The sequence below is a fragment of the Hordeum vulgare genome, chromosome 7H (genome assembly GCF_904849725.1).
Source record: "Hordeum vulgare subsp. vulgare chromosome 7H, MorexV3_pseudomolecules_assembly, whole genome shotgun sequence".
In the NCBI taxonomy this organism is placed as follows: domain Eukaryota; kingdom Viridiplantae; phylum Streptophyta; class Magnoliopsida; order Poales; family Poaceae; genus Hordeum; species Hordeum vulgare.
In genome coordinates this window covers 106,191,316-106,207,457 of record NC_058524.1, presented here as the reverse complement: position 1 = coordinate 106,207,457, position 16,142 = coordinate 106,191,316, and positions in this window count along the sequence as shown.

Here is a 16,142-nt window from a genome sequence, read left to right as displayed (position 1 = left end):
CAGAAAATGTACGTAAGTTCAAAAAATGTTCCTGTTTTAAAAATTGTACATAAGTTAAAAAATGTTCCCATTTCAAAAATTGTTCACAAATTTCAAAAAATGTTATTTTTCACAAAATAATGTTTTTAGAAAGATATTTTTGTTTTCAGGAAAAAAAACTGTATTTTCAATAAATATTCTGGATTTTCAAAGATATTTTCCCCAAAAAGTTCTTGTTGTTCGAAATTGTTCTCAAGATTCAATTTTTTTTCGTGTTTTCAAAAATTGTTACCGCTTATAAATTTGTTCAGTATTTTTAAAAATTATTCTTATTCTTAAAATTTCTTCTCAAGATTCAGAAAATGTTCGTGCATTGAAAAAATTGTTCACGCTTCCAAGTTTGCTCTAGGTTTTCAAAATTATTTTATGTTTCTTAGTTTTCTTCTCAAGAATCCAAACATGTTCATGCGTTAAAAAATTGTTTGCGGTCCCAAATTTATTCAGGATTTTTCAAAATTGTTCTTGGTTTTAATATTTGTTCTCAAGATTCAAAAATTATTCATGCTTTTAAAGAGTGTTTGCGGTCCCAAATTTGTTCAGTATTTTTTAAAATTGTTTTTGGTTTTAAAATTTATTCACAATATTGAAAAATGTTCGTACTTTAGAAAATTATTCATGTTTTCATATTTTTTATCTGATTGAAAAAACATTCATGCTTTCGAAAAATGATTGAGAAATTCAATATTTGTTCGTTTTGATAAAGAAAAAATAATCTTGGCCAGCCCAGTCGGGCGCCCTCGTGTGCACGGAAGTAAACCCCCGCCGCAGCGAGCGGCAGGTAGGAGTTCCCCGGGTACAAGGCCCGTTGATAGGCCGATTTCGCCCTGGTGGAAAATGTTTTTTGTCGCTTAAGCGGGACCTCCTATTGGACGCATTCTGCATCCAATAGGGTACCTTCGCACAGGCAAGCGATTGGGCCGACGCCGCTAGCAAGGCGACTCGGCTGGCCCAGGTAATCAGCTCGTTTTTTTTGCCTTTTTATTTATTTATTTATTTATTTTCCTTTTCCTTTTTTGTATTTTTCGTTATTTTCTTTGTGTTTTTCTTTATCTTTTCCAAAAAGGTTTTATGTTTTGAAAATTTGGAGTTTCTGAAACTTAATCAGCTGTTGTATTTATAGACAAAAATTATAAATGGATTTTTTTCAAATTTCCGAAGAATTTCCATAACCAGAACAAATTTGAAAACAGGAGCATTTTAAAGCATAGAACATTTGTCTTAAAAGTACATTTTTCAATATTTGTAAACAATTTTTGAAGCAGAAACATCTTTTTAACTTATATATACTTTTTGAAAGATGAACATTTTTCGAAGTTACGTACATTTTTTCAAAACGTAAACATATTTAAGAAAATGAAGAACATTTTATAAAATTCCTGAACAAAATTTTTAGAATTGGAGAACTAAATTTGAACAACTTTTCAATTGGTGAACAAAATTTTTAAAAAGAAAAACATTTTATGTAAAACAAAAACTTTTTTTTATCAAAGTGTGAAAACAAGATTTTTTTTAAAAAAGGGCCAATTTATATAAAAAACATTTAAAAAAAATATGTAATCAATTTTTGAAGCGGCAACAATTTTTCAACTTATGTACACTTTTTGAAACACCAACATTATTTGAACTGATGTACACCTCTTGAAAAGGCAAACATCTTTTAGAAAAAGAAGAACAATTGTAAAGTTCCCAAACATTTTCAAATCATGAACAATTTTGGAATTGGTAAGAAAAATTGGAACAAGTTCTCAATTAGTGAACAAATTTTAAAAAGAGACATTTTTCGTATAGCAGTAACTTTTCTTATAAAAATGGGAAAACAAGAACATTTTTTGAAAAATAGTGAAAAATTTATGAAGAAAGGTACAATTTTTAAAATTTGTAATTTTTTTTTGGAGCGGGAACATTTTTGCCACTTATGTACACTTTTCGAAATATGAACATTTTCTAGAATTTCGTACATTTTCTGATAAAGTAAATGTATTTCTGAAAATGAACAACATTTTTTCAAATTCTTGAACATTTTCAAAATTGGACAAAAAGAATTGAACAACTATTCAAGTGGTGAATAAAATTCTAAAAAAGATAAATATTTTACGTAAAACAGATTTTTTTTATAAAAGTGTGAAAACAAGAACGTTTCTGAAAATATCGACAAATTTATGAAAAAAGAACATTTTTTCAAATTTGTAAACAATTTTTGAACCGGGATAGTTTTTTCAACTTGTTTACACTTTTTGAAACACGGGCATTTTTTGAACTGATGTACACTTTTTGCAAAGGCCAAAACAAATTCAGAAAAGAAGAATAATTTTTACAATTCCCAAACATTTTCAAATAATGAACATTTTTAGAGTTGGTGAACAAAAATGGAACAAGTTTTAAATTTTTGAACAAATTTTAGAAAAGAGTCATTTTTGTTAGCAACAGTTATATTTCTTTTATAAAAATGTGGAAACAAGAACATTTTTTGATAAATGCGACCAATTTGTGGGAAACATTGTACTAGAATTTTGAAGTGGGAAAAATTGTAATGAAATTTTGGAATGGGAAAAATTGTAATGAAATGTGGAAATAAGAACATTTTTTTATAAAAGAACATTTTCTGAAATTTCTAATGAAATTTTGAAGTGAGAAAAATTATTCAATGGAAAAAAGGTAGAGCAACAAATTTTTTTTTGGAAAAAGGAACATTTTTCTAAAATCACAAACATTTGTTTGAAAATGTCGATCATTTTGGTAAATCCCCGAGCATTTTCTGAAGTTATGAATGTTTTTGAAAAACGGTATTTATTTGTAATTTGGTACATTTTTATAAAAGAAACAATATTTTCTGAATTTTAAAAACAATTTCCATACATGAACTTAGTTTAGTAAAATAAACATAAAAAAAGTAAAAATGTAATATAAACAGAAAAACAAAAAAATAAAAAAAATAAAAAAGGAAAAATGAAACAGAAAAAGGACAAAAAACAGAAAACGAAACGGGCTGGCCAGTTGATCTCGGCCCGGTGCATTTGCCCGATTATTAGAAGCAAAGAGCGTTAAATAGGGTTTTCTTTGTCGAGATGCCGGCGCTTAGCACATGCAAGCATTCAGGCAGCGACGCAACGGGCCGGCCCGTTTGACCGTTCCAATGTTTCCTATTTGTTTTTGTTTTCAATAACTTCTAGAAGGTTCCCTGGACCTGTTATTTTCTTTGTTCTGTTTCTTTTTCCTTTTTTACCTTTTATTTCTATTTTGTTTTCTCATTTTTTCTATTCTGTTTCTTATTAATTTAAATTTTTCCACTATTTGAAAAATGTTTACTGTTTCAAATTTTGTGCACAATTCAAAAAATATTCAAGGTTTCAAAGTTTGATCACAATTTAAAAAATGTTTAAGGTTTCAAAATTTGTTCACAATTCAAAAAAATATCATAATTTTATAATTTTGTTCAGGATTTGAAATTTGTTCATGTTTCAAACAATTTCACAATTTGAAAAATATTCACGGTTTAACGAAAAATGTTCACAATTTTACAATTTTGTTTCTGTTTCAAATTTTGTTCTTAAATTTCGAAAAATATTCAGGCTTTTAGAAAATGTTCCAAATTTATTTTTTAAAACATTGTTCCTAAAGTTAAAAAATTTATTTTTTCAAAAAACTATTTGGATTTTAAAAATTTTGCTATTCAAATTCGTAAACCTTTTTGTTTTGTTAGAAATGTTGTAAAGTTAAATAGTTGCCTTTTTTCAAAAACATTCTTAACGTTAAAAAATGTTTGGGATTTTAAAAGAATAAGTATTTAAAAAATGATTGCTATTTTAAGAAAATAATCTGTATTTTCATAAAAAAAGTGTTCTAAATTTTAAATAGTTACCATTTTGAAAAAACATTCATATCTTCAAAAAATGTTTGGGATTTTCAAAAAATATTCGGTATGTAAAATAAATATTTTTTATTTTAAGAAAATATTTGGTATTTTCAAAAAATGATCGAAATATCAAAATTTTGTTCATTTTTAAACTAAGTTTGTATTAGATTTTTTGTTTTGGTTTTAAAAAATGTTCTTCCTTTTAAAAAATGGATCCAAATTTCAAAAAAATATTGTTTTTGAGCTTTTTCATAAATTTTTTAAAAAATCTGGATTTTCAAAAATTGTTCTTCTAATTTAAAAAATATTATTGCTTAAATTCGAAAAGGAAAGGAAAAAGAAAAAAAATGAACCAAAAAAGATATAAGTAGAAAGGGAAAAAGCAGAAAAAAATTATCAGATTTTTTTGAGGTAAAAAAGCTAGGCCGATCGAGTCGGGGTACCCTCTGTGAGGCGTGCGCCTCCTTGCCGCAGTTAGCCACAAATAGGAGGTCCCTGGCCCTTGGGGGCTGCAGGTTAAGTTTCCAAGATTATTACACAAGACCCGACTCATCTTCAAGAAGATGACCCGGCCCTTGGGGGCTACAGGTTGAAGTTTTTAAAATTATTACACAAGACCCGGCTCATCTTCAAGAAGATGACCCGGCCCTTGGGTGCTACAAAGGGATATATGGGGTAATTTATGACACAACACCATACCTCGTATATTTTCTTCATCATGTTTACCAGGCCAGCTTCAAGGTCCCGGCTCATGGAAAGGCGGTTTAGATATCCCGCATGCAGCTCTTCAAAGTTCAGCTTCTCGATATTGGGAAGCTCAAGTGCAACTTTTCCTTTGGCTATCTTGGTTGAGACGTCCCCGGTAGTATGCTTAGCCAACACATTACGGACGGGCGCCGTGTGACCCGTCCTAGTAATGAGAACAACATCTTCTTCAAACATGGCGTCTGTCGATGACTTCAGGGGGTTTGGCGGGTTGAGATTTTGTTTCTGACTTGGATCCATGGTCACATCATCAGTTTTTGGTGGATTGGCTTGAATATTAGGGATATTATCCATGGCAGTGCTTTCTGGAGGTTTAGTATAAGTTCCAGCTGGTTCAGCCGGAATCTTATGGATAGAGGCATCTGTTTCTTCCACTTCAGGCGTTTCAATGTTTGGAGCTGACCCACCGGTTTCCGTTTCTTCGCTTGAGCTCTAAAAAATGAAAGGTTAAGGTATATATAATGACATGTGAATGACGTGTGAAGTATTGAAGGAAGTGCTGATAAAACAAATAGTAACATACCCTGTGAGACGAACAAGGGGTAGCAATTTTGAGGATGCTGAATCGCCAGATGAAGGAGGAGACACCTATTACAATGGAAAAATTTGGTGATCTTGAGAAAATTGACAGTATATTTGGTAAGGAAAAGAAAGGCACCTCAGTGTGGCGTTTGCGGCCGGATGTTTTCTCAGGTAGACCCGCCATAAGATCACGTGAGGAGCTGCGGGTGTGGCGTTTTGGAGTATACGGAGCGTTCTTCAAAAGGAAGTTAGGATCCAAATGAGCATCTGGATGATTCATAGGGACTTTCCTACAAGGTCAACCATTACGTTGGTGAAGCGTTGAGCATTGTTTAAGTCGCCGTTGTAATGACACATGAGTCCATCTCGGCGGCTTAAGGGCATAATACGCCATTCCACCCAACATCGTATTAAGTTAAATTCGGTCAAGCCATTGGCATTCAGAGCTCTCAGCTTGTTCCTCTCGAGTCAGTGCGCGGGGAGTTGGAAATCCATCGGAAGACGCTCTTCTCTGAAACCCGACAGAGGATTTTCTTGAGCCGGCGCTGTATCTTTGCAATAGAACCAGGTTTTCCCCCTTTGGGGTGACTGAGTAAGGTGGTAGCAGGGAAGCCGATCTCACGCCGCCTCTGGATTGTGACTCCACCGAGTTCTAAGCCGGGGTCGTCATCCCATTATGTCTGGCGGTTTAAGTAGAAGAACTCCTTAAATAAAGGAATGGTGGGTTCTATTCCAAGGTATGCCTCACTAAAGACTTGAATCTGACATAAGTTACTGATTGAATTGGGACCTAGATCTTGGGGGTGAAGGTTGTAAAAGCTGAGAGCATCCCGAAAGAATTTTGAGCGAGAAGGAGAGAAGCCTCGTTCTAAATGATCAGCGAAAACCACGACCTCTCCTTCGGTGGGTTGAGGCCACACTTCTCCAGCAGCGTCTCTCCATCCAATTATCTCCTTAGGAGACAAGGTCCCTACCGTCACGAATCATTGCAAGGTAGCATCGCTAATTTCTGAGGGTAACCAGTCGCATTTTGATGGTCTTGACATGACTCACAGATTCAGGAAGGAGCGAGTTGCATAAGTATGATTGACGGGTTATTCTAGCAAGTGAAAATCATTGAGAAAATGAGGAGTTCAAGAAATAGGCAATAAAAGAAGTTCATGATACTTGAGTCGCCTGAATACAAGGCGACTCACGAAGACGGCGAGTTACAAAATGTTTAAACCGGCTTGTGAGAGAATAACACTGGTTCACAAGGGAACTGCGATATTGGATTCTGCTAAGTGTTGGATAAATAGTTTTCTACCAAAACATATAGAAAGATGGATCTATCAATGGTACAAAAAAAGAAAATTTACTGGCTCTAGATATCATTGAAATATGGTGGCGGCAACAACTAACGTACACGAAGTTCCCGAAAAGATACCCATGAAGTATATGCGAGATTAGATTCATCTCCATCCCGCAACCTATCGACACAGTTTTTTTTTCTAAAGAGGTCGAACAGATCTGTGCCATCAATGGCGGCGGGACGAACCCTAAGAACTCTGGTCAGCTAGGTGTTGGAATTATGCCCTAGAGGCAATGATAAATAAGTTATTATTATAATTCCTGTATCAAGATAATCGTTTATTGTCCATGCTATAATTGTATTGAATAAAGACTTAGATACATGTGTGGATACATAGACAAAACACTATCCCTAGCAAGCCTCTAGTTGGCTAGCCAGTTGATCAAGGATAGTCGGGGTCTTCTGACTATGTATAAGGTGTTGTTGCTTGGTAACTGGATCACATCATTGGGAGAATCATGTGATGGACTAGACCCAAACTAATAGACATAACATGTTGACCGTGTCATTTTGTTGCTACTGTTTTCTGCGTGGAAAGTATTTATTCCTATGACCATGATATCATATAACTCACTGACACCGGAGGAATACTTTGTGTGTATCAAACGTCACAACGTAACTGGGTGGCTATAAAGATACTCTACAGGTATCTCCGAAGGTGTCCGTTGAGTTAGTATGGATCAAGACTGGGATTTGTCACTCCGTATGACGGAGAGGTATCCCGGGGCCCACTCGATAATACAACATCACACACAAGCCTTGCAAGCAATGTGACTTAGTGTAAGTTGCGGGATCTTGTATTACGGAACGAGTAAAGAGACTTGCCGATAAACGAGATTGAAATAGGTATGCGGATACTGACGATCGAATCTCGGGCAAGTAACATACCGAAGGACAAAGGGAATGACATACGGGATTATATGAATCCTTGGCACTGAGCTTCAAACGATAAGATCTTGGTAGAATATGTAGGATCCAATATGGGCATCCAGGTCCCACTATTGGATATTGACCGAGGAGTCCCTCGGGTCATGTCTACATAGTTCTCGAACCCGCAGGGTCTGCACACTTAAGGTTCGACGTTGTTTTATGCGTATTTGAGTTATATGGTTGGTTACCGTATGTTGTTTGGAGTCCCGGATAAGATCACGGACGTCACGAGGGTTTCTGGAATGGTCCGAAGACGAAGATTGATATATAGGATGACCTCATTTGATTATCGGAAGGTTTTCGGAATTACCGGGAATGACAAATGGGTTCCGGATGTTCACCGGGGGGGGGGGGGGGGTGGTCAGCCCACCCCGGGGAAGCCCATATGCCTTAGGGGTGCCGCGCCAGCCCTTAGTGGGCTGGTGGCCAAACCCAAAGAGGCCCCTGCGCAGGGAGATAAGAAAATCAAAGATAAAGAAAAAAAAGGGAAGTGGGAAGGAAGGGAAGGACTCCACCTTCCAATCCTAGTTGGACTAGGATTGGAGGACTCCTCCTGCTCCCCCCTTCGACCGAACCCCTTGGGGCTCCTTGAGCCCCAAGGCAAGGCCCCTCCCCTCCCACCTATATATATGGATGTTTTAGGGCTGATTTGATACAACTTTTCCACGGCAGCCTGACCACATACCTCCACGGTTTTTCCTCTAGATCATGTTTCTGCGGAGCTCGGGAGGAGCCCTGCTGAGATTAGATCACCACCAACCTCCGGAGTGCCGTCACGCTGCCGGAGAACTCATCTACCTCTCTGTCTCTTTTGCTGGATCAAGAAGGCCGAGATCATCGTCGAGTTGTACGTGTGCTGAACGCGGAGGTGCCGTCCGTTCGACACTAGATCGGAGCGGATCGTGGGACGGTTCGTGGGACGGTTCGCGGGGCGGATCGAGGGACGTGAGGACGTTCCACTACATCAACCGCGTTTATTAACGCTTCTGCTGTGCGATCTATAAGGGTACGTAGATCTGAAATTCCCCTCGTAGATGGACATCACCATGATAGGTCTTCGTGCGCGTAGGAATATTTTTGTTTCCCATCCGACGTTCTCCAAAAGTGGCATCATGAGCTAGGTTCATGCGTAGATGTCTTCTCGAGTAGAACACAAAAGTTTTTGTGGGCGGTGATGTGCGACTTGCTGCCCTCCTTAGTATTTTCTTGATTCCGCGGTATTGTTGGATCGAAGCGGCTCGGACCGACATTACTCGTACGCTTACGAGAGACTGGTTTCATCGCTACGAGTAACTCCGTTGCTCAAAGATGACTGGCGAGTGTCGGTTTTTCCAACTTTAGTTGAATCGGATTTGACCGAGGAGGTCCTTGGATGAGGTTAAATGGCAATTCATATATCTCCGTTGTGGTGTTTGCGTAAGTAAGATGCGATCCTACTAGATACCCATGGTCACCACGTAAAACATGCAACAACAATTAGAGGACGTCTAACTTGTTTTTGCAGGGTATGCTTGTGATGTGATATGGCCAACGATGTGATGTGATATATTGGATGTATGAGATGATCATGTTGTAATAGTTAATATCGACTTGCACGTCGATGGTACGGCAACCGACAGGAGCCATAGGGTTGTCTTTAAACTAACGTTTGTGCTTGCAGATGCGTTTACTATATTGCTAGGATGTAGCTTTAGTAGTAATAGCATGAGTAGCACGACAACCCCGATGGCGACACGTTGATGGAGATCATGGTGTGGCGCCGGTGACAGAAGATCGTGCCGGTGCTTTGGTAATGGAGATCAAGAAGCATGTGATGATGGCCATATCATGTCACTTATGAATTGCATGTGATGTTAATCCTTTTATGCACCTTATTTTGCTTAGAACGACGGTAGCATTATGAGGTGATCTCTCACTAAAATTTCAAGACGAAATTGTGTTCTCCCCGACTGTGCACCGTTGCTACAGTTCGTCGTTTCGAGACACCACGTGATGATCGGGTGTGATAGACTCAACGTTCACATACAACGGCTACAAAATAGTTGCACACGCGGAACACTCGGGTTAAGCTTGACGAGCCTAGCACGTGCAGACATGGCCTCGGAACACATGAGACCGAAAGGTCGATCATGAATCATATAGTTGATATGATTAGCATAGGGATGCTTACCACTGAAACTATCCTCAACTCACGTGATGATCGGACTTGAGCTAGTGGAATTGGATCATGAACCACTCAAATGACTAGAGAGATGTACTTTTTGAGTGGGAATTTAGCAAGTAATTTGATTAAATTAAACTCTAATTATCTTGAACATAGTCTAAGTCCACTTTGAATATATTTGTGTTGTAGATCATGGCTCACGCGACAGTCACCCTAAATTTTAATACGTTCCTAGAGAAAGCTAAGTTGAAATATGATGGAAGAAAAAGCTAAGTTGAAAGATGACTGGGCTCGTAATCTTAAGTTGCTCCTGCAAGCTGGGAAGGAGGATTATGTCCTTCATGCTGCGCTAGGAGATGGACCACCTGCTACGGCTGACCAAGATGTTAAGAACGCTTGGTTAACACGTAAGGTGGACTACTCAGTAGTTCAAGGTGCAGTCTTGTATGGCTTAGAGCCGGGACTTCAACGTCGCTTTGAGCGTCATGGAGCATATGAGATGTTCCAGGAGTTGAAGTTTATCTTTCAGAAGAACGCCCGGATCGAGAGGTATGAGACCTCTGATAAATTCTATGCTTGCAAGATGGAGGAGAATTTGTTTGTCAGTGAACACGTGCTCAAAATGTCTGGGTACTCAAACCGTCTAGCTGAGCTAGGGATTGAACTCCCACAAGAGGCTATCACTAACAGAATTCTTCAATCACTGCCGCCAAGCTATAAGGGCTTTGTGTTGAACTACAACATGCAAGGGATGAACAAGTCATCCGGCGAGTTGTTCGCGATGCTGAAAGTCGCAGAGTCAGAACTCCGTAAAGAACATCAAGTGTTGATGGTGAATAAGACCACTAGTTTCAAGAGAAACGGCAAAGGAAAGAAGGGTAATTCAAAGAAGAGCGGCAAACCTGTTGCCAATCCGACGAAGAAACCCAAAGCTGGACCTAAGCCTGAAACAGAGTGCTATTATTGCAAGGGTATGGGTCACTGGAAGCGCAACTGCCCCAAGTATCTGGCTGATAATAAGGCGGCCAAAGAAAAATCAGGTATATTTGATATACATGTTATTGATGTGTACTTAACCAACTCTCGAAGTAGTGCCTTGGTATTCGATACCGGTTCTGTTGCTCATATTTACAACTCGAAACAGGAACTGCGGAATAGGCGAAGGCTGGCGAAAGATGAAGTGACGATGCGCGTGGGAAATGGTTCCAAGGTTGATGCAATCGCCGTCGACATAGTTTCACTTCAGTTACCATCAGGATTAGTTATGAACTTAAATAATTGTTATTTAGTGCCTGCGTTAAGCATGAACATTGTATCTGGATCTTGTTTATTGCGAGACGGTTACTCGTTTAAGTCAGAGAATAATGGTTGTTCTATTTCTATGAGTAATATCTTTTATGGTCATGCACCCAATGTGAGAGGATTGTTCATATTGAATCTTGATAGTGTTAATACACATATACATAACATTGAGACCAAAAGAGTTAGAGTTAACAATGATAGCGCCATGTTTTTGTGGCACTGCCGCTTAGGTCATATTGGTGTAAAGCGCATGAAGAAACTCCATACCGATGGACTTTTGGAGTCACTTGACTTTGATTCACTTGACACGTGCGAACCATGCCTCATGGGCAAGATGACTAAAAATCCGTTCTCCGGAACAATGGAGCGTGCAAGTGACTTGTTGGAAATCATACATACCGATGTGTGTGGTCCGATGAGCGTGGAGGCACGTGGCGGATATCGTTATTTTCTCACCTTCACTGACGATTTGAGTAGATATGGTTATGTCTACTTGATGAAGCACAAGTCTGAAACATTTGAAAAGTTCAAGCAATTTCAGAGTGAAGCTGAAAATCATCGTAACAAGAAGATCAAGTTCCTACGTTCTGATCGTGGGGGTGAATATCTGAGTTTCGAGTTTGGTGCTCACGTAAGACAATGTGGAATTGTTTCATAGTTGACACCGCGTGGAACACCACAGCGTAATGGTGTGTCCGAACGTCGTAATCGCACTTTATTAGAGATGGTGCGATCTATGATGTCTCTTACCGATTTGCCATTATCGTTTTGGGGTTATGCATTAGAAACAGCTGCATTCACTTTAAATAGGGCACCATCAAAATCCGTTGAGACGACACCATACGAACTGTGGTATGGCAAAAGACCAAAGTTGTCGTTTCTTAAAGTTTGGGGATGTGATGCTTATGTCAAAAAGCTTCAGCCTGAAAAGCTGGAACCCAAAGCGGAAAACTGCATCTTCATAGGTTACCCGAAAGAGACAGTTGGGTATACCTTCTATCTCAAATCCGAGGGCAAAGTGTTTGTTGCAAAGAACCGAGCTTTTCTCGAGAAGGAGTTTCTCTCGAGAGAATTGAGTGGGAGGAAGATAGAACTTGATGAGGTTGTCGAACCTCTCATCCCTCTGGATGGTGGCGCAGGGCAAGGGGAAACCCCTGTCGTTGCGATGCCGGTTGAGGAGGACGTTAATGATGATGATCATGAAACTCCGGATCAAGTTCCTGTCGAACCTCGCAGGTCGACGAGACCGCGTACTACTCCAGAGTGGTACGGTAATCCCGCCTTATCAATTATGTTTTTAGACAACAATGAGACTGCGAATTATGAAGAAGCAATGGTGGGCCCGGATTCCAACAAATGGCTGGAGGCCATGAAGTCTGAGATAGGATCTATGTATGAAAACAAAGTATGGACTTTGGAAGTACTACCTAAAGGCCGCAAGGCTATTTAGAACAGATGGATCTTTAAGAAGAAGACAGACGCTGACGGTAATGTGACCGTTTATAAAGCTCGACTTGTGGCAAGGGTTTTTCACAAGTTCAAGGAGTTGACTACGATGAGACATTCTCACCAGTAGCGATGCTTAAGTCCGTCAGAATCATGTTAGCAATAGCTGCATTTTTCGATTATGAAATCTGGCAGATGGATGTCAAAACGGCGTTCCTTAATGGTTTCCTTAAGGAAGAGTTGTATATGATGCAACCCGAAGGTTTTGTCGATCCTAAAAATGCTAACAAAGTGTGCAAGCTCCAGCGATCCATTTATGGACTGGTGCAAGCATCTCGGAGTTGGAATAAACGCTTTGATGAGGTGATCAAAGCATTTGGGTTTATACAAGTGGTTGGAGAATCTTGTATTTACAAGAAAGTGAGTGGGAGCTCTGTGGCGTTTCTAATATTATATGTGGATGACATATTGCTGATTGGAAACAACGTGGAGTTTTTGGAGAGCATAAAGGATTACTTGAATAAAAGTTTCTCTATGAAGGACCTAGGAGAAGCTGCTTACATTCTAGGCATTAAGATCTATAGGGATAGATCGAAACGCCTGATAGGACTTTCACAAAGTACATACCTTGATAAAGTTTTGAAGAGGTTCAAAATGGAACAGTCCAAGAAGGGGTTCTTGCCAGTTTTACAAGGTACGAGATTGAGTAAGACTCAGTGCCCATCAACTGATAAAGATAGAGAGCATATGAGCACCGTCCCCTATGCTTCAGCCATAGGTTCTATCATGTATGCAATGTTGTGCACTAGACCGGACGTTAGCTTGGCCATAAGTATGGCAGGCAGGTTCCAGAGTAATCCAGGAGTGGATCACTGGACGGCGATCAAGAATATCCTGAAGTACCTGAAAAGGACTAAGAAGATGTTTCTCGTGTATGGAGGTGACGAAGAGCTCACCGTAAAAGGTTACGTCGATGCAAGCTTTGATACAGATCCGGACGACTCTAAGTCGCAGTCCGGATACGTATTTATTCTTAATGGGGGTGCAATAAGCTGGTGCAGTTCCAAGCAAAGCGTCGTAGCTGATTCTACATGTGAAGTGGAGTACATGGCTGCCCCGGAGGCGGCTAAGGAGGGTGTCTGGATGAAGCAGTTCATGACGGATCTTGGAGTGGTGCCAAGCGCACTGAATCCAATAACCTTGTTCTGTGACAACACGGGTGCCATTGCCTTAGCAAAGGAACCACGGTTTCACAAGAAGACCAGACACATCAAACGACGCTTCAACCTCATCCGCGACTACGTTGAAGGGGAGGACGTAAATATATGCAAAGTGAACACGGATCTGAATGTAGCAGACCCGCTGACTAAACCTCTTCCACGGGCAAAGCATGATCAACACCAGAACTGTATGGGTGTTAGATTTATTACAATGTAATTCGCATGGTGATGTGAGGGCTAGATTATTGACTCTAGTGCAAGTGGGAGATTGTTGGAATTATGCCCTAGAGGCGATAATAAATAAGTTATTATTATAATTCCTGTATCAAGATAATCGTTTATTGTCCATGCTATAATTGTATTGAATGAAGACTTAGATACATGGTGTGGATACATAGAAAAAACACTGTCCCTAGCAAGCCTCTAGTTAGCTAGCCAGTTGATCAAGGATAGTCAGGGTCTTCTGACTATGTACAAGGTGTTGTTGCTTGATAACTGGATCACATCATTGGGAGAATCATGTGATGGACTAGACCCAAACTAATAGACATAGCATGTTGATCGTGTCATTTTGTTGCTACCGTTTTCTGCGTGGCAAATATTTATTCCTATGACCATGAGATCATATAGCTCACTGACACCGGAGGAATACTTTGTGTGTATCAAACATCACAACGTAACTAGGTGGCTATAAAGATGCTCTACAGGTATCTCCGAAGGTGTCCATTGAGTTAGTATGGATCAAGACTGGGATTTGTCACTCCGTATGACGGAGAGGTATCTCGGGGCCCACTCGGTAATACAACATCACACACAAGCCTTGCAAGCAATGTGACTTAGTGTAAGTTGCGGGATCTTGTATTACGAAACGAGTAAAGAGACTTGCCGGTAAACGAGATTGAAATAGGTATGCAGATAGTGATGATCGAATCTCGGGAAAGTAACATACTGAAGGATAAAGGGAATGACATACGGGATTATATGGATCCTTGGCACTGAGGTTCAAACGATAAGATTTTCGTAGAATATGTAGGATCCAATATGGGCATCCAGGTCCCGCTATTGGATATTGACCGAGGAGTCCCTCGGGTCATGTCTACATAGTTCTCGAACCCGCAGGGTCTGCACACTTAAGGTTCGACGTTGTTTTATGCGTATTTGAGTTATATGGTTGGTACCGAATGTTGTTCGGAGTCCCGGATGAGATCACGGACGTCACGAGGGTTTCCGGAATGGTTCGGAGATGAAGATTGATATATAGGATGACCTCATTTGATTACCGGAAGGTTTTCAGAATTACCGGAAATGTACCGGGAATGACGAATGGGTTCCAGATGTTCACGGGTGGGGGGGGGGGCAGCCCACCCCGGGGAAGCCCATAGGCCTTAGGGGTGCCGCACCAGCCCTTAGTGGGCTGGTGGGCAAGCCCAAAGAGTCCTCTGTGCACGGAGATAAGAAAATCAAAGAGAAAAAAAGGGGAAGTGGGAAGGAAGGGAAGGACTCCACCTTCCAATCCTAGTTGGACTAGGATTGGAGGAGGAGTCCTCCTCCCCCCTTCGGCCGAACCCCTTGGGGCTCCTTGAGCCCCATGGCAAGGCCCCTCCCCTCCCACCTATATATATGGAGGTTTTAGGGCTGATTTGATACAACTTTTCCACGGCAGCCCGACCACATACCTTCACGGTTTTTCCTCTAGATCGCGTTTCTGCGGAGCTCGGGCGGAGCCCTACTGAGATTAGATCACCACCAACCTCCGGAGCGCTGTCACGCTGCCGGAGAACTCATCTACCTCTCCGTCTCTCTTGCTGGATCAAGAAGGCCGAGATCATCGTCGAGCTGTACGTGTGCTGAACGCGGAGGTGCCGTCCGTTCGGCACTAGATCGGGGCGGATCGTGGGACGGATCGCGGGATGGTTCGTGGGACGGTTCGCAGGGAGGATCGAGGGACGTGAGGACGTTCCACTACATCAACCGTGTTTATTAACGCTTGTGCTGTGCGATCTACAAGGGTATGTAGATCTGAAATTCCCCTCGTAGATGGACATCACCATGATAGGTCTTCGTGCGCATAGGAAATTTTTTGTTACCCATGCGACGTTCTCCAACACTAGGGTGGGTAACCTAAAGCAGATCTACTGCAGGAAATGGAACCTTACCTGATGGCGTCGATGGAGGCGGAAGGAATCCGCGACTCGAAGCAGAAGATGTGCGGCGACGAAACCCTCGTACCGAGGTGCTCGTCGGTGGGAGGTGCAGCGGCGGCACGTCGCACGCTGAAAGCTCGAGGTAGAAGACGAAGAGAAGCTAGGGTAAAAGTAAAAAGAGATCCCCCTGTCGGTATTTAAAGGCTAAGAGGAAAATGGAAATAACAGGCAAGGGGATCTAGGGGACGCCGTAAATCTTGGAATTGATGGCGCCTCGATTATCGGGCTAAACCGTTAGACCAAAGAAGCCGTTGGAATGACGTCATGAAGATTCCCAAAATTTTGGGATAGCTGACGTCATTAATTTCCACAATGGAAAATCAGGAAAAGTTTATAAGATGGTAAT